This window comes from Schistocerca serialis, chromosome 6 (assembly GCF_023864345.2).
Source record: "Schistocerca serialis cubense isolate TAMUIC-IGC-003099 chromosome 6, iqSchSeri2.2, whole genome shotgun sequence".
Lineage (NCBI taxonomy): Eukaryota > Metazoa > Arthropoda > Insecta > Orthoptera > Acrididae > Schistocerca > Schistocerca serialis.
Window position 1 is genome coordinate 436,172,898 of NC_064643.1, and position 12,388 is coordinate 436,185,285.

Here is a 12,388-nt window from a genome sequence, read left to right on the forward strand (position 1 = left end):
ATTGTCATGCACAAAAATACCATCGCTGTCTGTGAACATGAAGTCCATGAATGGCTGCAAATGGTCTCCAGGTAGCCGAACACAACAATTTACAGTCATGATCTGTTCAGTTTGTGTAGAGGACCCAGTACATTAAATGTAAACACGGCCCACATCTTTATGGAGCCACCACCAACTTGCAGAGTGCCTTTGTTGGCACCTCGGGTCCATGGCTTCGTAAGGTCTGCGTCACACTCGAATCTACAGCTCTTACCAACTGAAATCGGAACTCACCTACCAGGTCATGATTTTCCAGTCGTCTAGGGTCCAACCGATGTGGTCACGAGGCCAGGAGCGGAGCTGCAGGCAATGTCGTGCTCATAGCAAAGCCACTCGCTTCGGTGGCCTGCTGTCATTAACGCCAATTTCGCCGGACTGTCTTAACGGATACGTTCGTCGTACGGCCCACGCTGATTGCTGCGGTTATTTCACGCGCGATTGCTTGTCTGTTATCACTGCCAACTCTGAATAAACTGCACTGCTCTCGGTGAAGGCGGCAGATCACGATGTCGTCCAGGGTAAGAGGTAATGCCTGAAATTTGGTATTCTCGGCACACTCTAAGACACTGCGGATCTCGGAATATTGAATTCCCTAACGATTTCAGACATGTAATGTCCCATGCGTCTATTTCCAAGCACCATTCCGCGTTCAAAGTCAATAATACCCGTCGAACGCAGTAATCACGTCTGAAACCTTTTGAAATGAATCACGTGACTACAGGTGACACATCCGTCAATGCATTGCCCTTTTATACCTCTTGTACGGACACTGTCGTCACCTGTATATGTGCATACCGCTATCCCATGACTTTTGTCACTTCAGTGTACAAACAGGTTTGGTGCTAAACTCTCCGATCCAGACTGTATACCAGTCAGCCAGGTCCCTTTCAGATTATACTAATACAATAGCTCTCTATTTAGCAGTCATATACAACCGCTCGCTCCTCGAAAGACCAGAAAGTTGCACAAGTCATAGTAATATTCAACAAAAGGTAACGTCGATCTGCAGTAGGATTTTGGCACATACAATGTGTACGAACATTATGAATTACCTCGAAGAAACCGATTTATTGACAAATAGCACGGGTTCGGAAAACATCGTTCTTGTGAAACGCGGCTATCTTTTAATTCTCACGAAGTAATGAGTGTTATCAACACTAGATGACAAACTAATTCCATATTTTAGATTTCTACAAGGTTTTTACACAGTTCCTTACAAGCGACTTCTAATCAAATTAAGTGCCTATGGAGTATCGCCTCAGCTGTGCGACTGGATTCGTGAGTTCCTGTTAGAAAGGTCACAGTTCGCAGTAAGTGACGAAAAGTCATCGAGTAAAACAGAATTAATATCCGGCGTTCCCCAAGGAATTATAGGCCCTCTGCTCATCCTGATCCACATAAAAGGCATAGGAGACTACGTAAACAGTTCTCTTATATTGTCTGCAGATGATGTTGTCATTTATCGTCTTGTTAAGACACTACATGATAAAAGCCTATAGCAAAATGATGTAGGCACTCTATATCTGTATGGTTCAAAAAGCGGCAGCTGACTGTAAATAGTAAAAAGTGTGAAGTCATCCACATGAGTACTGAAAGAAATTCGCTAAATTTCAGTTACACGACAACTCACACAAATCTAAAGACTGTAAATTCAATTAAATACTTAGAGACTACAACTGCAAATAGCTTAAATTGGAACGATCACGTAGATAACGTTGTGGGAAAACCAAACCAAAGACAGTAGCTTATTGGTTCAAAAAATGGTTCAAATGGCTCTGAGCACTATGGGACTCAACTGCTGAGGTCATTAGTCCCCTAGAACTTAGAACTAGTTAAACCTAACTAACCTAAGGACATCACAAACATCCATGCCCGAGGCAGGATTCGAACCTGCGACCGTAGCGGTCTTGCGGTTCCAGACTGCAGCGCCTTTAACCGCACGGCCACTTCGGCCGGCTAGTAGCTTATTGACGAAGCACTTAAACAGTGCAACAGGTCTACTACAGAGACTGCTTACACCACGCTTGTCTTACCTCTTCTGGAGTATTGCTATGTGGTGTGGGATCTGCTTCAGATGTGACTGACGGAGGACATCGAAAAAGTTGAAAGAAAGAAAACTTGTCTCGTATTATCGCTAAATAGGAGAGAGGGTGTCACGGACATTATATGTGAATTGGAGTGGCAATCATTAAAATAACGGTGTTTTTTCTTGCGACAGGATCTTCTCACGAAACTTCAATCAACAACTTTTTCCACTGATTCCCAAAATATTCTGTTGGCGCCCACCTACATAGAGAGAAATCATCATCATAGTGAAATAAGAGAAACAAGAGATCGCACAGACAGATTTAAGTGCTCGTTTTTCCAGCGCTCTTTCCGAGACCGGAACGGTAGAGAAATATCTTGAAGGTGGTTCGACAAACGCTCTGCCAGTCACTTAACTATGAATTGCAAAGGAATCATGTAGATATACACTAGAACTTCATTAATCCGAATCTCTGGTTCATCCGGATCTTATTTAAACAAAATAACTGTACAGTACATTATACCCTGGAAGTAATTACGGCAACAAACGAGAAGGAGTACCACTTAATTTAATTGTTCAGCGTATTTTAATTCCGTCTTTTCAACTACAAGTAAAGACGTGTTCCGTCAACAAACGCGTGTCGTATTGTTGAAATACAAGTAAAACATCAGAGATCTGTAATGAAAGATGTTTACAACTACCTTGTGTTTAACATCCAAAACTGCACACTTCTGCAAAGCAGCGTGCGATTAGGCCACAATCAGTAGTACCAGACAAAGAAATAACCCAACAACATGCAAGCAGACTGCGTTTCATGATGTAAGTGAAATGCCAGGCATGAAATACCGTAAGTAAAAATCAAATTCTTGTAACGAATTGTTTTTTCGATATCGAAAGCGAGTCAAATTGTAAATATCTTTCACCACAGACAAATGATGACGTTTTATTTCAGTGAAACGAAACGCGTTTGTTGACAAAACATGGATTTTCTGTTGTTGCAAAGACAGAATTAAAGTACCCTCAGTAACTGTAAAGCAACTACGCAAAGTATGACTACGCAAATGTCAACTGACATGAATCCTGGCAGAGTGTCAGTTAGCAATTCAGCTTTGCTCCTTTTGTGACGAGTGGAAAGTGACACCAACGAGAAAAAAAAGGGTGGATTGTCCATGCCTAGGAAGTTCAGAGCGAGTGAGGTGGCATCGTGGCTATCACACTGGACTCGCATTCGGGAGGACGACTGTTCAATCCCGCATCCTACCATCCTGATTTAGGTTTCCTGTGATTTCCCTAAATCGCTCCAGGCAAATGTCGGGATGGTTCCTTTGAAAGGGCACGTTCTTCCCTAATCCGATGAGACCGATGACCTCGCTGTCGGGTCTCCTCCGCCAAACAAGCCAACCCAACCCTAGCGAGTTCTATGCACTACAGAGAATGGATCAACGACAGTTGTTGAAAAAAATCCTTGCTCAGTTTGGTGTTAGAACTTCAACGGTGTCATATTCGAAGATTGATCGAAATGAAACAGAAGACTTTTGTTTCAAAATTATGATACCTGATGACAGAATTATCGCCGTTTCTTTGCCTCCATACAAGACGAAAGTGATGGAGGATTATCTGTCAAAGTTTGAGCTCATTATGAAGACAGTGTGTGACGTGCGGAGGCCACAACACAGTTGGACAAAATAATGGTTTATTTTGAATGCCTGCATGAATGGCTGGCTCTGAGCACTATGGGGCTTAACTTCTGAGGTCATCAGTCCCCTAGAACTTAGAACTACTTAAACCTAACTAACCTAAGGACATCACACACATACATGCCCGAGGCAGGATTCGAACCTGCGACCGTAACAGTCGCACGGTTCCAGACTGTAGCGCTTAGAACCGCACGGCCATACCGGCCGGCCTGCATGAATGTGCTGCACATAAATGACGTACGAATCTGGCTCAAAAGAAACTTACTGATTATTTCAGTATAAAACTCACTGGGAATTTCTCGACAAAAATGTATGCGAAAATAATGTGTAATTTTTGTTTACATGAAAATAAATGTAACATGTTTGTTTGCGGTATTGAAGCCATGTCATTTCAATTTTTTTCTTAATTTCCACATTGTCAGGATTTCAGGCAATCCGAATGACCTACGTCCCACCTAGTCTGAATAAACAAGGTTCCAACTAAAACTGAAAAATTTTCTGAGGGGCAGAATACAACACGTTGTCCCGCATGAAAAGTCATCTTTTAAGGTTATCACATTGACCGGGTTGCCAAGTTCTTTGGGAGACAACATTCGTTGGACATTGCCAGGTGGACAATGCGAGTTTTCCAATCCTGGCGCGTTTGCATTATTTGTAATCAGATAGTAGGAGTCGAGAATAGGTTGTGGAAAGGCGGCGCGAAGGAATCGTGACTGAAGAAAAGTTTGTAAGTTACTAAATGGCTAGCCCGCTTAATGGTGGACGGTTCCAGTTGCAATCTGACTATCTAACGGCTTCCAGGGCCAAAAATAATTTTCAGTATTTCATATAATTACTGGCCGGATTTAAAAATTTGAAGTCCTGGTATAATCTACTCATTGAGACGTACAGTCGTACGTTAAAGGTTTGATGCAGACGAGTATTATTGTTAGAAACTGTGTATACGTCGTGAAGCTCGTAACTCAGCGCGCGGAAATTACCCAGACTACATTCATACCGCATTTGAGAATGAGAGCACTTAGCGACTTCTAACAAACTTTAAACACAATTTTTAGTCTTTTCTAAACTGGTGTTTTACATGCTTAAAGTCAAATATTTGAAACATTAACTCATTTGTAAACTAATCACATGTCTGAAGCTGTTTTATACATGGGAGGTCGATTCTTTAAAGAATCGGCGGTGGGGCGTTTACTGGTGTTCAATAGTGTGTCTGCTAAACGTGAGATAATCGTCGACGAAAGGTGACACACTGAAGTTCGAGAAAAAGAAGCGTATTAATTAAAGAAATCAGGGAAAAGAAATGTAATAAGAAGTTGTGAAGGAAGTGGTCCGGATTCAAATGGTTAAAGAGTTTAGGATTAACATTCATGCACGCGTGGTGCTAAACTGTGATTTAAGATGCGACGAGTTGCACGGAGGTTTCTTCACAGTGCTTTGAACTAAAAATAGTGCTGTCAAGAGGAAGATGCGTGCGGAACGAAGTATCGTTCGGTTGGAATTGTTATCTAATGAACACACAGTTTAATTGCAACTACTTCTCATTAATCATTGTCTGTAACCAAGGACGTTACATTATCTATTAAATATCGAAATAAAACCGTTGCAAACCGTATTAAAAGATCAACACAGGGATTTGGGATTCATAAAGGGCACACTTTCACAGTTCTTAACCTTCCGTTGTTCACCTATATGTAAGTAGTTCATCCCCTATTAATTAATTTCCATTTCTATATATAGCGGAACGGAGGAAGTGTTACGACCTACAGACTTTGAAGTAATAAATGGTGTGGTCCACGGGAGCGTCATATTAACGTTTCTGTTCTTATAATACATTACTTACTTAGCAGACGGTTAAAATCCCACGTGGATACGAATTTTCAGGGACATATCCGCGGGTATTTGCAGTAATAACTGATTTAGTATTAAATCCGACGCTTGTAGAGATACCTACAGACAACCACAATAACAATTACTTTGTTGCTAAAAGTTAAAGGATAGTGTCAATATATTTTACATACTGTAAATAGTAATCACGTAAACATTGTTATTGTTTTAAATCAGTATCATCACCAATTCGGAACGGGGTGCCTGTATGTTGGCTGGAATTCACAATGTGCTCGAGAGGATGGACGCGTTGTTGATACCTAAAATGGATAAAGACGGTGATAGACCCTTGTTCCAGCTATTTTGCGCAATACATATACCTGCAGCAAGCTTATGTCTGAGTCATTCAGGTTCCGTTTGATTTAAAAAGAAGCCCATCCTGCTCTAAAACTCTAGGTATCTCTAATCACGTCAAAGGTGAAAGGTTGGTCATAACTTCAACCTGGCTGGAGGAAAAGAAACCTGATGCTTTGATACCACTCTCCTGACAAAAAGTTTTCAGCCAGGTTCCAATTTTTTGTAGAATTTAGCCATAAACAGAGAGAGCATTTTCATATCATTTCTGCTTTTTAATTTCCTGTTTCTACGCTGACTTCAAAATGTCTTAATATGACGGTGATATGAGAGTTTTAGGTGCAACGTCAAACTCATCTGTGTCTCTCAAGAGCATCGCTATACCGAACTGTCGGATTCAACACGATTCATGGCCAGACTCTTAAGCTTCAGACCGAAGTACCTGTCTTTTTTGTCCTCTGTAGTGGGCAAAATTGATGCCCGATTCTACATCCAGCAGAAAGTTGCAATCTGCCAGGCGCGTAAGCACAGCGCTTACACTCCTCTACAAAACAAAAATTAAATTATTACAGAGGCACTGTGATTTTTTGTTAATATAGTCACATTTCTTAAACTGCCACTAATTCCCGTTGTTGAGTCTCCTTCTGCTAGTGTGGCAACGCAGCATTCCCTGATTCAGTTGTGCTCCCGAATATCGCCGCTGCAGGATGCGAGGAGTCCCGCATTAGAGTAGAATTTGCAACGCCAGAATTTAGCTGCTACTGGTAGCCCTGAAGTGTCGACAAACGTAAAAACTGCCTACAATAAAAAAATGTTAACGACTCTGAATCCCACAAAAATACACACATCAAAAATAGTTTTGCATCACCTCGGTTTCCAGAGTTCTGGAACATGTACAGAAAATTTGAATAGAGATCAACATAAACATCATTTCCGCCCTTTTTTTTTTTTTTTTTTTTTTTTTTTTTGCTCATGAAAACCACACATTGCATGTTGTACCACCATACAGCGAGACCTTCAGAGGTGGTGGTCCAGATGGCTGTACACACCGGTAGCTCTAATACCCAGTAGCACGTCCTCTTCCATTGATGCATGCCTGCATTCGTCGTGGCATACTATCCACAAGTTCATCAAGGCACTGTTGGTCCAGATTGTCCCACTCCTCAACGGCGATTCAGTGTAGATCCCTCAGAGTGGTTGGTGGGTCACGTCGTCCATAAACAGCCCTTTTCAATCTATCCCAGGCATGTTCGATAGAGTTAATGTCTGTTGACCACTCTAATCGAGCGAAGTCGTTATCCTGAAGGAAGTCATTCACAATATGTGCATTGTCATCCATGAAGACGAATGCCTCGCCGATATGCCGCCGATGTGATTGCACTATCGGACGGAGGATGGCATTCACGTATCGTACAGCCGTTACGGCGCCTTTCATGACCACCAGCGACGCACGTCGGCCCCACTTAAAGCCACCCCAAAACAGCAGGGAACTTCCACCTTGCTGCACTCACTGGACAGTGCGTCTAAGATGTTCAGCCTGACCAGGTTGCATCCAAACACGTCTCCGACGATTGTCTGGTTGAAGGCATATGTGACACTCATTGGTGTGATGTCAGTCCTGAGCGGTCCATTCTGCATGTTGTTGGGTCCATCTGCACCGCGCTGCATGGTGTCGTGGTTGCAAAGATGGACCTCGCCATGGACGTCGAGAGTGAAGTTGCGCTTCATGCAGCGTATTGCGCACAGTTTAAGTCGTAACACGACATTCTGTGGCTACACGAAAGGCATTATTCAAAATCGTGACGTTGCTGTCAGGGTTCCTCCGAGCCATAATCCGTAGGTAGCGGTCATCCACTGCATTAGTAGCCCTGAGGCGGCCTGATCGAGGCATGTCATCGACAGTTCCTGTCTGTCTGTAGCTCCTCCATGTCCGAACAACATCGCTTTGGAGCACTCTGAGGCGCCTGGGCACTTCCGTTGTTGACAGCCCTTCGTGGTACAAAGTAACAATGCGGACTCGATCGAACCGGGGTATTGACCGTCTAGACATGAATAAACTACAGCCAACACGAGCCGTTTACCTCCTTCCTGTTGGAATGACTGGAACTGATAGGCTGTCGGACCCCTCCGTCTAATAGGTGCTCCTCATCCATCTTTGGGCGGGTTTAGTGACATCTGTGAACAGTCAGAGGGTCTGTATCTGTAACACAATGTCCACAGTCAACGTTTATGTTCAGGAGTTCTGGGAACCGGGGTGATTCAAAACTTTTTTTGATGTGTGTAGCATAAAATAAAAGAAATCACACCATATGGCATAACAAAATATTTACGAAACAGAATGTCAGAAACTATCCTTTTAAAATCCGAGAAACAACCATCACTACTGCTATCTACGAAATGCTGACAAACACTAAATATTTTATATAAATCCGAATAAATGTGGTATCGTTGCATTTGGATCTGAAGAAAAGACAGCACCTCTTCACAAGCAGGAGAGGACTGAGCAATAATTGCAGTGAGTATTCTCGCCACTTTGGCTTCCATGGCGTGTACCTAAAACAACGCATAACACCTACGAGTGCCCAGGTAGTGTCGCTTGTGTCTTACGCGGCTGCTTGTCTTTCTGGAATTACTGGTTGTCCGCACGGTCGCTTGTACTCTGTATGCTGTCACCTCCAGCAAGAATGGACGATTCAAGACCTACGTGAGTAATCTATCAAGTTAACCGTTGTTAGTTTACTCAAGAAGTCGGCACTGCGTACATCAAAACTGTTCAGATACTCTCTTCGAAACATAGTGATGCTCGCTGTTTGTAAGTCTCATTTAAGTGGTTTACTATTGGAAAGTCTGAAGCAGTTAATAGTATGAATACACAGCTTGCTATTTCCTTCTGCTCCTCTTCTTCTAGGACACATTTCGCCTCCGCACATATTCTTTCCCATACTGGCTACCGGGTTCCCTTCGCTACATTCGTTGATTTCACTATAAAATTCGAGCATTTGTAAAAAGAACAATGAATAACATTAAATAACTTGGCAGTACCGGCCTCCTGCAACAGTTAAGAACTTACTTTTTGATTGTGACAATTTTGAAATAAACTACACAAAAACTAAGAAGTTAACGTGTTTCTTACTCCGCGTGAAGGAGCAGACTCCCCTGATTCCGAAGGCCTCGTTTCCCTCAACACATGCAAGGTTGGATTCATTACCACATGGGTATACTTTCCGTTAGTCGTCTACTCCGTGTTACCAGAATTACGAAACAATTTTGGTGGGGCTACATCAGGGTAATGTGTTGTTCATTTCAAGGTTGAAAGCCTTGAAGTCATCAGCACTGATCAGCTTTCTATACTAGTTTCTCTCTAGGATTAGTTACTCAACCATCCACTTGGTTGCTTGGCTTAACAGGGGCATCTCGTGTAGATGAAATGCCGAAGCTGAAGTGAAAGAGATGCTAGTTGGAATCTCAAGTGTGTCCGGTATATTAACGTTCCAGATGACTGGTAACACTGCATTTCACTCCCATCTGCCAGAGACAAGATCTCTTCTGGCGTCGTCGATTTCCGGGACTCACGCCACACATCTTCAGCACTGTGTCTAGAGGGAAAGCGTCTTACGCTACGTTGAGAACAGTAGCTATGGAAGATGTTAATGAACTAAAAACTGCCGCCAACGACATTCAGTACGTAGATAAGTAAATACTGCTTATCAGAACAACAGATACTCTACAGTCACTAACTGCAGCAGTAGAGCGGTTTGGAACTAGAGTGCAAAGATGTCAGCAACTGAACACAGACCGTAGCGCCAAGATGATAAAGTATAGGACTTAGGGACAACTCGACAGAATTAAGAATTACGTGAACTCAGACGTAGTGATCTCCTTATTAACAACCAGCACGGAATACGCGGAATACGCGAAACCCAACTACCACCAACGGTCAGTAACGAAGGTAGTCTCATATGAGCCATCAAAGGAACTTGACTGGGCTACGGACTTCTAGATACGGAGGATGCAGCATGTTATCTTCGATGGAAAATCATCGACAGCTGTGGAAATAACATCACGCCTACGCTGTGGCATGTGTTCGGATCCTTGCTGTTCACGTTGTTTACTAATGACCTGGCATACAATATTACTAGTAACCTCAGACCTTTAGCGTGTGATACAGTTCTCTATAATGAAACACTCTCGGAAAAATGCTGCACTGACATTCAGTTGGACCTCTGTAAGACTCCAAAGTGGTGCAAAGATTCTCAGCTTCGTTTAATGTCCAGAACGGTAAAATTTTGGGTTTCAGAAACAAAACAATAGGTCACATACGGAATTAGTAAAATTATACAATTACCTGGGTGTATCAATTGGCAGGGGTATGAAAATGGAATGATCACAGGTAACTCAGTTCGATTACTTCGGCCCCTTGGTAAGGGACTGGGAAAACGCAAAGGAGTCTGTGAAGGATACTGGTTACAAAACACTCGTGCAATCCATCCTAGAATACTTCTCATGTATGTTTGACGGATAATACCACCAACCTGACGGTGTACAAAGAAGGGCAGCGCGTATGGTCACAGATTTGCTTTATCACTGAGAGACTGTCGCAAAGATGCTCAAAAATCAGAACTGGCAGATGTTTAAACATAGATGCCAACTGTCCCAAGAAAATCAACTTACCAAGTTTCAAGAACCAGAATTAAGTGAGGGGTCTAGGGTTGTGCAGGATTTATCGCGATTGAGAGTGGGAGACTGGAGTAATTAACTGAAGAGACTGAGGTGAATACCATTTACTAACAAAAACTGCCCTTGGATGGAGTTAGTATTCTTGGCTGGCTACAGGGCGCCGACCTCGCGTTTGCAGGACCATCAGTTCAGGCGTACACGCTGGGCACCTCGGTTTCTCCAGTCATAAGCACCGAACTCAACCTGCAACTAAAACAGATATTCGGGAACGGCCCACTTACAGTGTTCCTAGATTCTTTAACCACAATGAACTGTAGTTAATCAAACAACAGTACAGACAGGCTACGAAAATACCGCGGATTGTTGAAATTGAATGCACATAACAAAAGCAATTTCATTTCATTTAAAATCTCTATAACTTAGACAAATAATTTAACACATATATCCTGACAGATTGATTGAAATCGCTATCCTTAAAGTATATCCATCCATCAATAAAAGTTTTATCTTTGCTCAGTCCAATTTCGCCACTTTCCTGGATGATGATGAAATGATGAGGACAACACAAACACCCAGTCATCTCGAGGCAGGTGAAATTAATTCCTATAATATTTACAGCACATAACACCTTAACCAATGTTATGATTACAGGGAAAACTTTGGCCTTTACCGCAGTGATCAAAATACAAAAAAAGAAAAAAATCGACAAACTGCAACTTTCCGTAACTTCGGCAAACCAGGCCAGTAGCAGCAACTGACACGACAATGAAGGAACAGTTAAAAGGGCCACACTTCGTAATGGCATTTCACATCAAACTCGAACAACACCAGTCTTGTTCCGTTTCACTTGGTGCTGCACAAAACCCTGTAGCACCCAGCAGTATTTGCTCTTTAGGGCCGACTATCCAGCACTTTACGCAGTTCTCAAAGGTGGCCGTCAGTAATACAATCATTCCATATTTGACTACCGATCCTGATTGTACATCAAAAGTGAACGCTCGGCGACACGGTGAAATTAAGCTTCAGCAACGGATCACAATGTACACTGAAGCGCCAAAGAAACGTAGAGGCATGCGTATTCAAATACTGAGATACGTAAACAAGCAGAATACGGCGCTGCGTTCGGCGACGCCTGTATAAGACAACAAGTGTCTGGCGTAGTTGTTAGATCGCTTACTGCTGCTATGATGGCTGGTTATCAAGATTTAAGTGAGTTTTAACCTGGTGCTATAGTCGGCGCAGGAGCTATGAGACACAGCATCTCCCAGGTAGCAATGAAGTGGGGATTTACGAATACGACCATTTCACGAGTGTACCAACAAGGATAATGGAATGTAGTCAAATTAAATCGGGTGATGCTGAGGGGATTAGATTAGGAAATGAGCCACTTAAAGTAGTAAAGGAGTTTTGCTATTTAGGGAGTAAAATAACTGATGATGGTCGAAGTAGAGAGGATATAAAATGTAGACTGGCAATGGCAAGGAAATCGTTTATGAAGAAGAGAAATTTGTTAACATCGAGTATAGATTTAAGTGTCAGGATGTCATTTCTGAAAGTATTTGTATGGAGTGTAGCCATGTATGGAAGTGAAACATGGACGATAACCAGTTTGGACAAGAAGAGAATAGAAGCTTTCGAAATATGGTGCTACAGAAGAATGCTGAAGATAAGGTGGGTAGATCACGTAACTAATGAGGAGGTATTGAATGGGATTGGGGAGAAGAGAAGTTTGTGGCACAACTTGACTAGAAGAAGGGATCGGTTGGTAGGA